The following is an 18,864-nucleotide window of genomic DNA, read 5'->3' on the forward strand; positions in this document are numbered from 1 at the left end:
GAAATGGAAATCACTAGAACTGCTTATTTCTTTTTAAATACTGAACAGTAGGAAAGGGCGGCTATTAGTTATGATGCTCAATTAGAAGCCCTGTATTAAATGAAACACATTTTTTTTCTGACCATTCGATATGCTCATTGGAAATGTGCATTTGAATTTTTCAGCAAAACAAATCATATTTGGATAAAAGCAGACAAATGTCTGTAGAGAAACAGCCCTGGAAACAAAACCTGCTTTTTGGAGTTTACTTGCTGTATAATTTCTTTACTGGGTGTCTGGAAACTAATCCAGATTCATTTCTATCTACAAAAGAATGCTTTTGGCAGGTTTTGTGCAATATCAGCAGGAGATGAGCAGCACTTAAGAACCTGTAACCAAAACAACCCTCTGAAAAACTTGCAGCTTAAGGTGCCTGATGAATTGTAGATGGCTACAAGTCAACGTGTTGGGGTACAGCTTGCTGAGGAATAGGTGTGGAGAGAAATTAGGGTACATAAAAAGTGAATGACTCTCCTCTGACATGAATACATCCCCCGTTTACGTGAAAAAATCTGGCTTGTTATGGAAATGAGAAATGACACTTGGGTATTCATACACCCCCACTAGCAACTCTCTGACCCATACACAAAGTGGTCCCCTATGAAGCTCGAACCATTCAGACCCTCATCAGTGTTGCTTTTCTCCAACTCAGTGAGAGCAAGGAGGGAAAGAAAGAAAGAAAGAAAGAAAGAAATGCTTGAACCTAGTATCATAGCAACAGTAGCCACATAAAAGCTCTGAGCGTTCACTCCCCCCTCCCCATTTCCTTGCACATGCATCTCAATGTAATGTTTTAGCATTTTGGAAACTGTAAACAGTTCAAGTAAATAAAAAGGGACAGCTTCTGCCCTGACTTACACACAGGGGGAGGGGAATGGGTTAACCCCATTGAAGACAATTTGTTAGCACAGAATGTGGTGTAAATGAATGCAAGATTACTTCTGAGACCGCTCTTACCACTGCCTCCTTCCATTCACCCCCCATGCACCTTGATATAATTTACAAACCAGTGGCTTTCACAGTGTTTATTAGAGGCTACTAAAGCAAGTTTGCTCTTAAGCATTGTATAAACAAGGCATTTGTTCAACTTTAGGGATCAACTCCAAAGAATGTCTAGATGAGGTTTTAAAGTAGAGTTATGTATATCATTCAAAAATGTGCAGACAGCTTGTTTTATAAGGTTAGCAACACTCCATACTTCCTTTTGTGCACACTTTGTGCAGTGACTGCTCAAGACTCTTTGTGATATACCAACAATAATAAAACAGCATTCTGAACTACTGCAAAGACTCACATAATTCTACATCAAGTCTGGTGGGTTCTCTCAATGACATCATCTGGGATGGTGTTATCACTGCAATACTAAAGATTATAACGGTGCTTCACACATAGAGTTCCCTTGTATTTTTCAAAGTGCACTACAGACTTCAACAAATTAATCGTCACAAAACAGCTGTGAGGTAGATAAATATGACCATTTTACAGCTGGGAAAACGGAGACATGAAGGGTGAAGTGATTTGCCCAAGGTCACAGAGCAAGTCAGAGGCAGAAGTGGGATGGGAGTTCCAGCCTTCTTGCCCCAGGGTCAATTTACTGAACCATGCTGACTCTCCACTCCAAGATGATCATACCAGACACCTGTTAGCTAGAGGAATAGACTTATTAGCCAGAAGCCAATACTAAAAGTGAAGTAGTCTCTAGCAGGTGGGGGGGAAGAGGGTGGCAATGCCTGACAGGAAACACAGCACATAATCCCTCCAGTCTGACAAAATGCAGAAACTTCACCCTTCCTTTCTTCCTGGTTGCTGGGAATGAGGAAAGGGAAAAATGACTCCCAATAACCAATATGCAACCCACCACTAGATCTTTCCTCTTCTCGTTCCTTTCATTGTTCCTAGGCTTGACCCTTTCCCTCTGGGGAAGAACTAGCAGTTCTGGCTGCTCTGCTTCTTGGTCTAGTCCAGTGGTTCTCAACCTGCGGCCCGTGGGTCGCTTGCGGCCCAATCAGCACAGCTCAGTGGCCAATGTGACATCCTCAGGGCCATACGGGTAGTATCGGATGCAGCCCACAATGGTAAATAGGTTGAGAACCACTAGTCTAGTTTCACCACTTGCCCTGGGCAAGTGTTTGGGGTTTTGATTCCTATTCCCCTGAAAGACTCTTGGAGCTCTACCAAAAGATGACTCCTTTCTCTCAAAGGTGTTGTCAGCAGGCTGCCCATGCCTGAATATCTGCTTCTGGGGAAGTAGCAGAGGTTCTCATTGGTCTCTTTCCTGCACATATGTACAAAAAAGCAAGACAAGATACCCCTACCCCATTAGTGAATGATTCACTGATTCTTCTAATATACTGGGACAGATCCTGGCTCCCACTTTATGCTCCAACACCGGGAAGACAGCCAAACTAAATGAGTGGTCAGAGAATCCCCTGGCAAAGGAGAATCTCCAGCCAATATAGAGCTGGCATATCTCTACACCCAGCCCATCCTTCAGCCATACCATAGGTGGCATATAAGGGATGTAAAGGTGGTATAAAGCCACCATCGTTTCCATCCCCATCTCTGCCAAGCGCATATCAACCACAGCTGAAGATGCAGTTCATCTTTGTTAAGTGCCATCCTTTTCTTTCAACTCCTATTACGTACAACATCTTTGTCATCTCTCACCATGCCTATGGAACCTCTTCGTCCTCTTCTCACCTCTCCCTCCTAGTCTAGGCAAAATGCTGCTATTAGAATCATCTTCCTCTCCTGCTGCTCTGACCAGTTCTCTGCCTCCATGCTCCCATCTCCTTCTTTCTCTCTCGTCTCTGGCTCCATTTCTTTTTTCCCCATTAAATTCAACCTTTTCTCCACCACAAATCCTCTGCCCCACAATCAGTTCTTCTCGCCCCAAATTTGCACCACAAACTGTACCCCACACTTTGAACTGGTGTACCGTTTTTCAGGCCAATCTGATTAGGTCTGTAGATTTTAAAGCAGTTTGAAAATTTTGCTTTTAACATAAATGCTCTTTCAACCTCAATTACAGTGCAGTAAAGCACCATCCCATAGTGCAATATGAGAAACAGCCTCCAACTTCTTGTCTACTACAAGTTCTGTCTGCCACCTCTTTAAATCTCTCCTTCAAAATCACTTCTAGCAAGAAATCTCCTGTACAGACTTCCATTCTATCATTCTTCCTTAACTGTATTGTGTCTAATCTTTATTCTGTGTTTCATATTCATCTCTCAATTACATTGTCAGATCCTTGGGACAGAGACTTTGTGTTTTAAATGTTTGAAAGCATTGTGTAGATTTACAGAGCTACCTAAATAATGAATAGTCATTAAAATAAGAAAGCAAGTGCCTAAAATTAATTGGACTTTCTGTCAATGGGCAAGTACTGAAGCATCTTATTAATAATGTCAGTGTATTTTCTCTGTTCCCTCTTTTTGGAATATGATTTTTTTTGTGTATGCAGTTGTAGTTTTTGCCCCCAGTCCTGCTTAACTTTAGATAAGCACATGAGTTATCTTACTTCAATCAATGGGAATAGTCAGATACACTAAGTTAAATTTGTAGGACTGAGGCTTAATTTATCTTAATCTCTATTGATGTGAAGTTCTAAGGACCATTTTTATTTTTGGCTGGCTATTTTAAAATATTGATTAGTGGTCAAATCTATCCTAGCAGTAACCAGACAAAAAACAAACAAACAAACAAAAAACACAGCAACCAACTTTGTTAACATACAAAACCTTGGGAGCAGCAGGTTTTTACCAGATTCATCCATGTAAGTATTGCTGATTGATTTCTCCACCTCTGCCACAGAGAACAGGCAACTATGTGGAATCCTACCTTCCCACAGACAAGTTAGTTTAGTCACAGTAAAATAGCATCGTTTTAGCTTTTGCCCACTGCCTGAAGAATATCATCAAAAGGAGTAACAACCCCTCAACCAATATAATTTGACTGAGTTTTTTAAAAAGCAGTTAAAGGATGATGTTTCTCTTTGTACTGTTTAACTGCAAAATTGTGTTATGACACTACAGTTAACATTAATCAGAAACCTCTGCAGGGGTAGAGAGATTCTTGTGTTCCAAAAATGCTTAGGAAGTGAGAAGATTGTTTTGAGGAAAATTACTGATCTAGAGCTTCCCTCAGGGTATGGCTACACTTACATTTGTACAGCGCTGGGAGTTACAGCTGTCTTCGTACAGCTGTGTAGGGAAAGCGCTGCAGTGTGGCCACATTTGCAGTATTTGCAACGCTGTTGGGAGTGGTGCATTGTGGGCAGCTATCCCACAGAGCACCTCGTCCCATTGGCGCTGTGGGTTGTGGGAAGGGGACGGAAGGGTGCGGGTCATTCCGCTTCCTGTCCCAACGCTCCATGGTGCATCGCTACACATCCCAGCAGTATGGCGCCATTGTCAGTCTGCAGCACGATTTCTGTTAGAAATGGAGCCTGAGCTGCTGAGGACTTTGCTGATGAATGTCGCCAGGACATCACATTCGGCAGTTGAGCTATTCCTTCAGCTCCAAAGTGACAGTGAGGAGTCCGACGATGATATCGATTCACCTGACGCGCGTGACAATCAATTGCTTGTGGCAGTAACGGATGTGCTCAGCAGCGTGGAACGCCGCCTTTGGGCTCAGGAAACAAGCACTGAGTGATGGGATCACATCGTCCTGCAAGTCTGGGATGACGAGCAGTGGCTGCAGAACTTTCGGATGAGAAAAGCCACTTTCATGGGACTGTGTGCTGAGCTCGCCCCAACCCTGCGGCGCAAGGACACGAGATTGAGAGCTGCCCTGCCAGTGGAGAAGCGGGTGGCTATTGCAATCTGGAAGATGGCAACTCCAGACAGCTACCGATCAGTCGTGAACCAGTTTGGAGTGGGAAAGTCGACTGTTGGAGTAGTGTTGATGCAAGTTTGCAGGGCCATTAATCGCATCCTGCTAAGAAGAACCGTGACTCTGGGGAACGTGCAGGACATTCTGGATGGCTTTGCACAAATGGGTTTCCCTAACTGTGGAGGGGCGATAGATGGGATGCATATTCCTATTCTGGCACCACCCCACCTGGCATCCGAGTACATTAATCAGAAGGGGTATTTCTCTGTGGTTCTCCAAGCACTTGTGGATCGCCTTGGGCATTTCATTGACATTTACACAGGATGGCCTGGAAAGGTGCATGATGCACGCATCTTTTGGAACAGTGGCCTGTTCAGGAAGCTGCAGGCCGGGACTTTTTTCCCAGACCGCAAGATCACAGTAGGGGACGTCGAAATGCCCATTGTGATCCCTGAAGACCCCGCTTACCCGTTAATGCCATGGCTCATGAAACCGTATACAGGGAAGCTTGACAGGAGCAAGGACCGGTTCAACTACAGGCTGAGCCGGGGACGAATGACTGTGGAGTGTGCTTTTGGCCGTTTAAAAGGGCGCTGGAGATGTCTTTACGGGAAGCTAGACTTGGGGGAAAGCAGCATCCCTGCGGTTATATCCGCATGCTGTAGCCTCCATAATATTTGTTAAGGGAAGGGTGAAACATTCAGTGAGGAATGGACCTCCGAGGTTCAACACCTGGAGGCTGAATTTGCACAGCCAGAGAGCAGGGCTACTAGAGAGGCCCAGCACAAGGCTACATGGATTAGGGATGCCTTGAGGGAGGAATTTGAGGCTGAAAGCCAACAGTAATGTTTGGTGCCTTGCACAGGAGTGAAGTTCAGTGGTTACAACGATTTGCAGTGCCTGTTTTTCCCTTGGGGTACAGTATGTTTCACTTTCTGCAATAATAAAAACTGTTTTAAAAGCCAAGAAATAATTTATTCAAAATACAGTACATAAAAGGGCAGGGGGTAGGGTGCTGAACTGTACATTCAGAGGTTTGAATATGTCCTGCCTGGATTGCTGTGCAATGCCTGCTGCACTTCAGGATTAATATGCTGCATGGTGATGGGGGTTGAGCACATAGGGTAAGGGTCGTAGTTCTCAGGGCTGGTAGGTGAACGTACAGGTGTTGGAGGCAGCTGGTGGTGGTAAGAACCAGGATGATGGAGAAGGGGGTTTTGAGCAAACACTGGGGCACAAGGGAGAGAGCTATGGGAACGGGGGGGGGGGGGCAGGGGGGAGTTAGTGATCTGCCTGCATAGCTATGAGTGACTGCATACAGTCCGTTTGGTGTGCCAGGAGGCTTATCAGCTGCTTTGTGCTTTTCTTGGTAGCCAATTCCTTTCTCCTGCTTTGTGTTTCCCTCCACTGATGCATTTTCTCTCTCCAGTCCTGCAGCCTCTTATTCTCTCTGGCATACTGATTCACAACTGCTTTCACCAAATCTTCTTTGCCTTTCCTTGGTTTCCTCCTCAAGTTCTGTAGTCTTTCAGCAGGCTGTGATAGGGCCAGAGGATTCAAGGACACTCAAAAAAAACCAGAAATAGAAACATTTAATACAGAGGCTGCATTGCTTATAATCACAGTGAAGGAGTTTGTAGACTATTTGTAGCATCATTTACACATAGCAAACATAGCACAGAGAGGCCACAGCAGCGAAGACATGGTGAGTAATGGGGAATGAGTGATTAATGAATCAATGTTTCTGCCGCGACTCACCTGGGAAGGGGAGCTGCTTGAGTCAGGGCTCACTGGGGTTTCTGTGCATTGGGGAAAGCAGAGAGCAGCTGGGGGGGACCTGCACTGAACACTATCCCTACATTTTTCACAGCAGCTACTCCTCGAATCAATGTTTCTGCCGCGACTCACCGGGGAAGGGGAGCTGCTTGAGTCAGGGCTCACTGGGGTTTCTGTGCATTGGGGAAAGCAGACAGCAGCTGGGGGGAGCCTGCACTGAACACAATCCCTACATTTTCCACAGGATTTTATCCTGGAAGACATCTTGCTGCTGCCTGGGAAGAGCGGGAGGGTTACCTGGGAAGAGCGGGAGGGTCTTCTACAGCAATGTGGATTCCGCCCTGGTCCCAACGCAGCATGCCTGTGTGCAGCAATGGTCCCCCCACCCCTCACGGCACAGTGGCGCGGACGCCTTAGCCTGACTGGGACAATGACCACGGTGGCTCTCCCTATAAACTTGCACAAGCGCATTGCCCGCACTCTGGCAGAAACTTTTGAAGAGATTACCGAGGCCGATTACCGTGACATGACAGACCAAATCAATGGGCTATTCCACATCTAGGCATGCATGCATGCAGCCATAACTCTCCTCCCCTCCTCTCCCAAAACATTTCCATCCTTAAAATAAAAGCTGCTTACCAGGAACCCGCTGCTCTGCTTCTTCTTCATCAACAAGTTCCAGCTGCTGCGACTGGCTAGCTTCCTCCTGGCTTGAGAAGAGCTCCTGGCTGCATGCCACTTGGGACTCCGGGGTGTCTCCCACCACCTCAGTAGCCTCACTCTCGGTTTCCTCTACACCCTCCCCCTCCTCTCCCTGCTCTGAACTCTCCATCGTGGTCCTATATTGGCTATATCCAGTTATGGATTGGCAGTGGGGTCACACCCAAGTATAGCATCCAGCTCCTTGTAAAAACGGCAGGTCGTGGGGGCAGCTCCTGAGCTGCGGTTTCCCTCATGGCTTTGCAATAGGCACTCCGCAGCTCCTTTACTTTAACCCTGAACTGCAATGCGTCCCGTTCATGGCCCCTTTGCAGCATGGACTTTGATATCTGGCCATAGGCATCATAATTTCTACGGCTGGAGCGCAGCTGTGACTGCACAGCTTCCTCACCCCAAACACTGATGAGGTCCTGCAGCTCACAAGTGTTCCATGCTGGGGCTCGTTTGGGGCGTGGAGGCATGGTCACTGATTGATTGGTTGATTGATTGATTGATTGATTGCACTCCACACCTGGCTGAGCAAACAGAAAGGGGATTTTTAAAATTCCCGGGGCATTTAAAGGGTGGGTCACTGAGCCCAGGGCAGTGGAGTGCGAAATGATGAGCAGAGTGGCTGAAAAGGTATGCTGGGATACCTCCTAATACCCTGGAGGCCAATAACAGTGCTTTTGGTGGCCGCACTTGATGAGTAGCGCTGCATCACCAGCGCTGGAATCGCTACACCCCAAGCAGACCAGGTGTACAGCCAGCGCTGCAGCCAGGGAGTTGCAGCACTGGCTGTGCTTTGCAAGTGTGGACACAGAGTGAGTTGCAGCGCTGTAACCCCATCACCAGCGCTGCAACTCTCCAGGGTAGCCAAGCCCTCAGACTTGCAGTTCAAGTCTCACAGAGGTGAGATGCCAAAAGAATCACTTGGATGTGGGCAGTTTGGAAGCTATTTCTGCAATTAAGAAACAGACACAGTGTTTAGCTATTAAAGGGGTTTTCTGTTATCTGCTACATTCTTTCAATGCCAGACTTGCCTGGAGTTTCGTAGTTATTGTGTTACATCCTCTCTCATAAGAATGGCCATACTGGGTCAGATCAAAGGTCCATTTAGCCCAGCATCCTGTCTTCTGACAGTGACCAATTCCAGGTGCTTCAGTGGGAATGAACAGAACAGGTAATTGTCAAGTGATCCATCCCCTGTCGCCCATTCCCAGTTTCTGGCAAAGAGGCTAGGGATACCATCCCTCGCCACTGATGGACCTATCCTCCATGAATTTATCTAGTACTTTTTTGAACCCTGTTATAGTCTTGGCCTTCACAACATCCTCTGGCAAGGAGTTCCACAGGTTGACTGTGTTGTATGAAGAAATACTTCCTTTTGATTTGTTTTAAACCTGCTATTAATTTAATTGGTGACCCCTAGTTCTTGTGTTATAAGGAGTAAAACTTTCTCTACACCCATCATGATTTTATAGACCTCTATCATATCCACCCTTAGCTGTCTCTTTTCCAAGTTGAAAAGTCCCAGTCTTATTAATCTCTCCTCATACAGAAGCTGTTCCATTCCCCTAATCATTTTTGTTGCCCTTTTCTGAACCTTTCCCAATTCCAATATATCTTCTTTGAGATGGGGCGACCATATCTGTATGCAATATTCAAGATGTGGGTGATCATAGATTTATATAGAGGCAATACGATATTTTCTGTCTTATTATGTATCCCTTTCTTAATTTTCCCAACATTCTGTTAGCTTTTTTTATTGCCGCTACACATTGAGTAGATGTTTACAAATGTAGCTCATTGTCATGATCATTATTTTAACGTTTTCTGCCTGGTGTGCTAATTTCAGAGGTCTGATACTGGCTATATCCAGTTATGGATCAATACCAAAATGGAATTGATAGACTGAGGAACCAGTAATCATCTTAAAGTCAATATCTTGTGACATTCCAGAGCCAAAAATGAATTTCGAGGAAAGCTATATAAGGCATTCTATTCTGTCTTTGACAAGTTTTTAACAGCCCATCTCTCATGAATTATTGATGCTATGCCCTCTGAAAGCTATCACATGGTACAAAGCACTGGTTTCCAGCAGTTCTTGAGTTAACAGTGGTTAAAGATCATGTCAAAGATCTGGCAGATTTAGAACTAATTTGGTAGAACAGTACAAGTACTTTAAAGCCCAGTAAATCTTCCACCCATTAGCCCCGCCCCCAAACTAGAAATTAACAGGGAAAAAAGAACCTTGTAAAAAGACAGGCTCTTCCTGATTTTCACACAGAACAATAGTAAAAAGAGTCTTGCCACAGGCAGTAGACCTTGCAGTTTATGGTACACATTCTTTAAGTCTAGGAGCTTCATCCACTGTACTATACAGCATGGTAGAATATATGATGTGGTAAAGTTGCACAGGGTCAAACAGGTAGAACAGTAAGACTGGTCAAGGGCAAATTATTTGGCCTTGATCAACCCCTAAAATCCATGCATAGAGGGGATAGAACTGCATGGAGCCAAGAGGTGGGTCTGCATGGAGCCAAAAGGTGGTTAACCAAGGGGTTGTCAAGGGAAGAGACTTTCTGCCTCTTCTGTGAGAAGAAATTCAGTGTTGGACATCTGGTTAACCACTAGCTGCCAGGATGGTCAGTACAACATATATGCAAGCAGCAGAGTTTAGTTGCTCTTAGCTTTAGTGGAGTTGACTTACTGGTGCCAGGTTCAAGTCCATTTGGTACTTTTGATATGAAACAAGCTTCATTTTGAATGAAGGGGAGGAAACATCTGTTACCACAGTGAAGGATGAGCTTCTAAAAGTCTAAATAGATAGCAAGATCCACTGTTAAAATGGCCTATATGATTCAATATAAACAAAGAAAGCATGTTTTCAGGAACAGTATAACTCAGGAATGAATGAATTCATTTTTCTTCATCTTCTCAAATTAGGCAGTTAGTAAATTGTGTTTACTGAGAGATAATATTTTTTAAAATAATTCTTTTTTTAAAGAGTGTTTATCACATTTTTAATGTTGAGTAGAAACTCTTCCATCAGAGCTAGCAATAAATGAAAGGGGGATATTAATGATTAGGAGGAGTTCTTGCAGGAAATAAATATTTTAGTTTTCGTAAATGAAATCTAATATTTATTGCATGTTAAATAGGAAACACTGTCTGCATAGAAACTTCTTTTCCTCTGAGTTTCACCCCTGAACAGTTTTGGATCACCGCATTTTAAAGGCCTATAGACGTTGGAGATATTATAGAGACTGTTTCATCTCATGCTTGAGATGCTTTGGATTAACTAGTATTTGACGTCTGAAAGAACACATTTTACTGAACTGCTACTTTTTCCCATCTGGATCTCTTTCCAATGAAATATTTGAAAAATATACAGTATTAAATATTTAGCATCAAATTCATCCCTGGTATAACTTCAACGTATTTGACTGAGTTACACCAGAGATGAATTTGGCTCTTGACCTTTATTGATTTTTCAAGTAAACAAGTAAAATATATTTAGAGGCCAGTGGGAGGAAACAAATCATAAACATACGTTATTTGATACGTTTGTTTAAACAGAGAAGCAGAACAGGGAATCTATATAAATGGATTCCTTATATTTATAGAACTATCTGTTGGCTATAGGGAAACAAGAAGAAGACAACAGAACCTAATTTATCTCTATGAAAAAAATGAGTTCATGACTCAGGTTACTCTGTGACTTGACACTAAATTTCTAGTCTTCCCAAGAAGAGAACAATTCAGAATATAGTTAGCTCACATATACACTGAGACTATGTTATCATTTCTCATAACTGGAAATTTTTAAATAAAGATTGGATATTTTTCTGAAACATCTGCTCTGGTTCAAACAGAAATTAATTTAGGGAAGGAAGTCCTCTGGCCAGTTATACAGGAAGTCAGACTAAATAATTGTAATGGTTCCTTCTGGACATATAATTTATGAATCTATTCTACCAAGGACTTTAGGTTCAAAGCTTTTCTTGGGGGCTAAACTTATGTACTAGTTTATCAAGTATTCATATTTATTTGGTGATAACTAACCTTGTGACTATACACATACAGATTTGCTGCATGTTGACTTATGGTATCATCAGCTCCAAGATACCACTAAATTAATTTAATTATGGTTCTAATATAAAAACAAAAACAAAACAAAAAAGTCACTATTAAGGCAAAATCTTTGGTCTGAAACAACGTTCACTAAATTCCTTTTGAAAAAAGGGAAACGGTGCATCATATGATACTGTTCTGCAGTAAAACATGCAGGAAGTAAACCTAGCAAAAAATATTTACTAATGCTCCCCGCATCTGGGATGAGTTTTGAGATCACAGAGAGGGTTGAAGATGTAATTTACCAATCTTGTGGATCCTAGGAATTCATGAAGAAAGAATCCATCCAGACCCATGGATTCAGAGCCTTATTTGGGGCTCTGTGACACCATCCTTTACTTGGTAGCCACGTGCCCTGAGGATGCTTCCATTATACATATACCCTACTCCCTTTAGCCTGGGGGGACATCAGAGTGGATCAGAAGTTAATGCTGTTTTCACCTGCTTTAACTCCAGTCTAAGAAAAACTGTGGAAATCCTGTTGGAAAGAGCATATGCACAGAGTGACTGCTCCCTGCCCTGAGTTGTGCAGCCTCACCCAGAGTGGTGTTATTCACGTAGTGGGAATTATTCCGCAAATACATCATTCTTTCCATTATGGCCTGTGCATTGTGCTTTTATGTGACCTCCATTAATTCCCACAAAAGAAAGAAGTATCAGAGGATTTTATCGAGAGACTCATGACATATGGTCCTTTTCTTAAAGTGCCATGTCATGTGATTACACAAAACTCATATTTCACATTTTAAAATTCATGCCTTGTTTGCCCTGAATGACTCTATGATGACCAGAAAACTACTGAAATCAGAAGTGGACCCTGTGAGGTGGGAGTGTCCCAGAGCTCGGGCTGTAGCCTGTGCCTGAATGTCTGCACCACACTTAAACAGCCCCTTAGCCTGAGCCCCGCAAGCCCAAGTCAGCTGGCATGGGCCAGCTGCGGATGTCTAATTGCAGTGTAGACATACCCTCTTAGGCCTTATCTACACTTGAGGTGGCATGCAGAATATGTGTAGCTACATGCCACAGAGAAAAGCAGGCCTCATCCACAATGCAATGTGTAGCTACGTGCAGCAGTGAAGGCTTTGGCAGCAGGGAAAGGATCCAGCAGCTTTCAGAGCAGCCAAAGCCTTCCACTGTGGTGGGAAACATCTCGAGCAATGAGGAGGCAGCGGTGTAGTGTAGGTGTGGGAGGCAGTGCTTGGAATGTAGAGAGATGTGTAGGGTATATACCGTAAAGTTCTGGACATGTCTTTACTCACCTAAACAGTGTCTCACTCCTATGTATACCTGTGCTGAGGGGTGTGCAGTGTCTGCAAGCTACATGCCAACCTCACTGTAGTCATAGCTTTAGTGCTACATCAAGTTGTTTTGAGAGTGTAGTGGGGAGTAGAGTATGGAGGGTTTTAGTTGATTTTATTTCCTTAAGACTTCCTTGTCCTCAAAAATTGTATTGCTGTAACTATACCACTATAGCAGTGCTTTATTCCAGGATAGCTTATTCCTCTAGGGAAGGGGGAAAAGCTATACCAATACAAAGCATCTTTACCAGTATAATTGCGTTCACAGTATACCAATATAATAATTTTGGTAAAAGCTCACATCCCTAACTGACATAGTTATACTGGTACAAAATCTATGTGTAGACCAGGCCTTATTGTTTGAAAGAAAGGAGATACAAACAGCTTTATTTATCAATAAGAGTCTTTAGGCTTTTCAGAGATCACCAATGCCAGGGAAAGAAAAGAGAGGTGGTGAGTGACAGGAAGGCCCAGAACAGCGTTAAAGAGATCAGAGCATAATGAAGCAGGAAAACACAATACACATCCAGAAATTAATCTACAGTACAAATTACTAATGTCATAATCATTGATTCTTGTCTCGTTCCTATAGTATTTTGCTTTGTGTTACTGTTATGACCTTGTCTCTTGGAGGCTCCTTGTTCCCTTTACTTGTCATCATTCACTGTGTTCATTCACACAGTCTCGCCCTTGTTGGGAGGAGAACCTTCACCTCCACAGCTTCTGTCAAATAGAATTGACTTCTTGTAACTCTTTGCCTTATCTCCTGTCAAATCTTGGCTGAAAACATATCTTTTCTCCCTTATTCATGCCTCTTCATTTCTCCTTCACTTTGTTGTTATTTTCAGTTTTATGGCTATATTATTTAACTGTGTAAATTGTTGTAGGATAGAATTTGTATGAAAAATACCGTACAAGGTAAAGTGGCAGCATAATAAAAGGAAGAGAAAAGAAAAGTCTCATGGAAATGTGACAAGTCTGTGCCATAGAGAGAATTTCAGCTTTTTTTTTAAGCTATTATATTGTATCATCTAAGTAAGCGACATGTGTTTTAAAGATATTTTCAATTTACTTGATATAATGTAATGAGATTTTTGGAGCTATTAAGGACATCTTGTAAATTTGTAAGCAGACAATTTGGAAAGTGCACATTATTTACTCAATACTGCAACCACTCACAACAAGGCTAATGGAGGGCTTACCATGTCAGTTTGTACTTTGAAGCTATCATGATGATCTCACAGAGAGTAAAATTCATAATGTTAAGAAAACGTTCCTGATTATGCACAGTTTCAAGTTTTAAATCTGAGTACCTTGGCAATCATTAAATACAATGGGCCAAGTGCATTCTGTAGAACAGGGAGATTTAAAATGTATCTCCCTGCACCATCTTCCCAAAGCTGAAATCAATCATAGAGCAAAACTGAGTAGGTGGAAAAATGTAAATATAAAAATGTGAATGATGATAGCATCATAGAAATGTAGGGCTGGAAGGGACCTTCAGAAATCAAGTCCAGCCACCAGCGCTAAGGCAGGACCAAGCAAACCTAGACTATCCCTGCCAGGTGTTTCTCCAACCTGTTTTTAAAAATCTCCAAGGATGAGGTTTCCAAAACTTTTCTTGGAAGCCTATTCTGGAGCTTAACTGCCCTTAGTGTTAGAAAGCTTTTCCTAATATCTAACCTAAATCTCCCTTGCTGCAGATTAAGCTCATTGCTCCTTGTCCCACCTTCAGGGAACATGAAGAACAATTGATCACTGTTCACTTTATTACACCCCTCAACATATTTGAAGACTATTGTGTGTTCTCCTCTCAGTCTTCTTTTCTGAAGATTAAACAACCCCAAGTTTTTTAATCTTTCCTCATAGGTCAGTTTAATCATTTTTGTCACTTTCCTCTGGATTCTCTCTCTAATTTGTCCACATCACTTTTGAAGTGTGGCACCCAGAATTGCATCCAGTACTTCAGCTGAGACCTCACATACAACAAAATAATTACCTCCTGTGTCTTCCATACAACACTCCTGTTAATACACCTCACAATCACATTAGCCATTTTTGCAACTGCATCACTTTGTTGACTCACATTCAATTTGTGATCTACTATAACCCCAAGACTCTTTTCAGCATTATTACACCTAGCCAGTTATTCCCTATTTTGTAGTTGTTCATTCGATTTTTCCTTTCCATAGGTCCAGCAATTTGGGTTGGACAGTTGCCTAAAAGTTGAGTTGCTTGCTCAAACACTGAGTCTGAAAGCCTTAGAAGGCCACATCAGGATCCCTTGTGAAATTTCCAGTACATCCTGGCTGGAGCCAAAACCACAAGTTCTGTGAGGAAAATAAAGCCTCTTTCTGTCCCTCTCCAAACCTGAGGTGCAGAGACACATGGAAGTTGAATAAAAGAAGAGTTAACTGATTGCTTCTGAACTTCAGAAACCTTGTCTCCATTAGGTGTTTATATTCATAAAAGGCTGAACAGTTCAACACACGCTTCCCTCACGTAGTAAAGTAATTTCTTATTATTATTCAATTATCTTGTCTGTATTTATTGTGCACAGAGTGCCAGCTGTAAAATCCCACAGTACATTGACGTTTGAGCTTCCTTGTGTTCCCAGGCTTACACTCCTTGGATTTTATGCAGTTTTGATTTTTACCATCCGGAAACCTATCTCATCCTTTCCTGCAGAAAATCACATGTAAAAGGGGGGGGAAATATCCTTGCCTTTGAAGTCACCCATCTCTCCCTCCAGTAGGAGGGGTTTGCAGGACAGTAGAGAGGGCAGGAGGTGTGGCATCTGCATCTGTACCAAGATCTGCAGGGTTATCTCTTGGGTCTCAGAGCATCCTTGCCTCAGGGCCCAGGCTGCTGTTGACCTCCCCCGACATTTGCACCCTTTGGCCTACCAGGGTGCTGAGTGGGACTTAATGCTGAAACTGTCAACATTCATTCTTGATGGAATTTCAAATGGAAAGCACTGATTTTTTTTTTTTTTTGATAATGCCAAAGAAAGTAACTTTACTCCTTGCTTCTCTCCTCTGGACTGACACACATTTCTTCTTACCTGGCATACTTTTGTGAAGAGACTTTGTGGTCTTAAACTGAAGGGGCAGAAAATTCCATTCTGATTTTGCGCGCTCTCTCTGTGCCTACTGATTTGATTTGGCTGTTTTTGTGTTACTTCTATTGAATCTGTGTCTAAGAGTCACTGGAGATTACATGGATCTGTTTTTTTTCCCCCTCTGGAGAATTTCCATCCAAAGCACCATTGCAAAACTGTAGATTCTATTTGTAACCTTTTCACCTATAATTACTTCTTTACAGAACTTTTTTCTCAACTGGGCAGAGGAAGATGCAGAATGCGACCCATTTCCCTTAGCACTTGGGAGGTAGTAGTAGTTGCAATACAGCTTTTGTGACATTAAAAGTAGGAGCAAATTATGCTGAAGCAAATTTGCCCCTTCTTGCTTGAGGAATCCAGCCAGTTCATTGATGCTGAGTAAACTACAACGCAAGGTGCCTGTTTATTGTAAATTTGTCCAGTTTTACACAGTGAAAAATTGGTCCATAGAGATTGCAAGAATAAATGCCCATATTTAGGTTTAGTTACACCAGCACAACCAGACAATTGCAGTATTTGGCAATAATTCGTGATAAATGAGAGGGAAGCGGAGTTTAGCAGTTAGAGGAAAGGGCAGGGAGTCAGGACTTCTGGAGTTCTGATCCCACCACTCAAACTGAGTGCCCCAGGCTCCGGGCAAGTCACTTAACCCCTCAGCTGTGGTGAAAAATTGGTGAAAACTTAAAGGAATATTACAATGCTTAATTAGTTACGGCTAGACTGGGCTTCTCCATCCTGCCCAGTGTAAAGAGCAGCATATAGCTTTGCTGATCCAGGAGCAGAACAGTTAAGGAATTGTGTCTCCTTCTCCCCATGTCCCCCATTTGGTGAATCTAATACTTTAAAAAAGCCTGGAAACAAAATGTTTTGGGTTGAAGTATACGTTTAATTTGACTGGAAAGAATTTTTTTGATTTGCTGAAAATTCTAAATTTAGTTTGACACAAAACAATTTTTTTCCTGATTTTTCATAACTTCCAGCAAACTGAAAATCAGTTATTCACCCAGCTCTAATCACTTTCTCCCACTGCCCTGCACCAGCTCATCTTTATTAGTTAGTACACTGAGGAGCAAAGCCAAGACTCTGCTCATTCCCACCCCACTCCCTGCCCACCTGCACAGCACCTGCTTACCCTTAGGCATCCAGACTCACAGTAAGGCAAGCTACACAGTGGCTCTACTCTTCTTACTTACCCTGTGTAGCTGTGCCTGAGTATATGTCTATACTGCTGTTGGAGGTGTAATTCTCAGCTCGAACAGACAAACACACGCTAGCTTTGATCGATCTAGGGTGCTACAAATAGCAGTGTGGTGCAGGTAGCTTAACCCCTCATGTACTTGTCTGTGCTACTGCTCATGCTACCATGGCCACACTGCTATTTTTAGCATGCTAGCTCAAGTGGAGACAGGATAAACATTCTGACACCCTGGCCATGATCTGGCCTTTAAAGTTTGTAAAGCATTGTCAATCTGAAAAGTGCTATATTATATCTTTATTTAGTAGACACTCTTAATTAGCAGCCACTGCTCTACATTAACCTCACCTTTACTAGGCAAGCCACAAGGGAAGCATTTAAATTGAATAGCAGATGAGGTTTCTAAACAAAAAATTTTTATTTCTCAGAACTTTAGGAATGATCTTTTCCTTTTTCAATCATCATAGGAGAGCATGCAGTATTGTTCCACAAAGGAAAATAATTCTACAGATCTCTACTCTGTGATTGTCAACAACCTGGAAAGAGATTAAGATGGATTCTTACTGAATAGGTTTCTTGAAAAGTAATAATTGGCAATTGCTTCTACTTAAAAAGGAAACTATGCCATTCAATAACTATATGTCTAAATATGCAAACATTTTTTCCATTGGAATACTATGTATTATTATCAAATTTAGCAATTGCTGTACTATCTATTTATATTCCATAGCACTTATTACTAGCATTTTATTCTGGACTAAAATTAAACAGTCAAACTTTTATTCCCTCTTAACAGAAGTACAACATACATTATAAGAAACTGCCTTTTCCTTGTTAATTACAGAAGCTACTACCAAAAAAGACATACGGATAGCTCAGAAAATACAATATATACAGAGAGAAAAATGAAGTTCTTGACCAGACTGCTGCCATTTAGAACACATAATATCGCATTTTAAATAAATTTTAAGAGATAAGAGAGAAGTGGATTCTCTCTCTTCGAAGATAAGATCAGCAGCAGTAGGTACAGTGCAGAATGTGTGTTATTACTACATGATTTATCATTAAGAAAAAAATCTGTTTACAGCAGAAATGAAACCATCTCATTTTTGACAAGCAGGAAAATCTATCCAGATAGCTACTATGCAGATGACTTTAATATCACCTCTTCTTGGTTCAGTGAAAATAATTGCCAGAGTACTGCTTGATATCCACTTTGCATTCACAGGGCACTTCCAGATGTGACCCAGTAGGAAACACACAGTAGCTGCTCAGGGAAATAAGAATAGCTACCATGGAACAGACAAGCAGTCTGTGTCTAGTCTTTCCGTTAATCTTACTAAACTACTTGTTAATCTCACTACACTAGTTACTTCAATAATCTATGGTCAGCACAGATGTGATTAATCCACTTTTCCTCCTGATTTGCTGGAATACCAAATAGTTGTTGTTGTTTCTCATCAGGAAGTGAGTATTGAGCCAGGTAGTGACAGCATGATCTAGTGTTAACTAATGATAGATTATGTTATCATAATATCTCACTGAGAACAAGATGTATGCTTCCACCAGTAAACAGACAAGGAGCTATAAGAAATCTTCCCCGATTTCCTGATAAAAACATAACATTGGCCAACCAATGGTTCATCTAGTTCAGATTTCTGTCTTCTGACAGTGGCTGGTGCCATATGCTTCAGAGAAACTGACCAGACCAGGGCAATAATCAAATGATCCATCCATGGGTTGCATGCCTGCCCATCCTGGCT

General features: G+C 42.2%; 1 protein-coding gene across 3 annotated transcripts in view; it reads right to left on the reverse strand.

Moving 5' to 3' along the window:
* PCSK5 (proprotein convertase subtilisin/kexin type 5) overlaps positions 1-18,864 on the reverse strand; it is a 302,119-nt gene that overhangs the window by 212,191 nt on the left and 71,064 nt on the right. The window lies entirely within an intron of this gene.

Source organism: Gopherus evgoodei, chromosome 6 (assembly GCF_007399415.2).
Source record: "Gopherus evgoodei ecotype Sinaloan lineage chromosome 6, rGopEvg1_v1.p, whole genome shotgun sequence".
Classification (NCBI taxonomy): domain Eukaryota; kingdom Metazoa; phylum Chordata; order Testudines; family Testudinidae; genus Gopherus; species Gopherus evgoodei.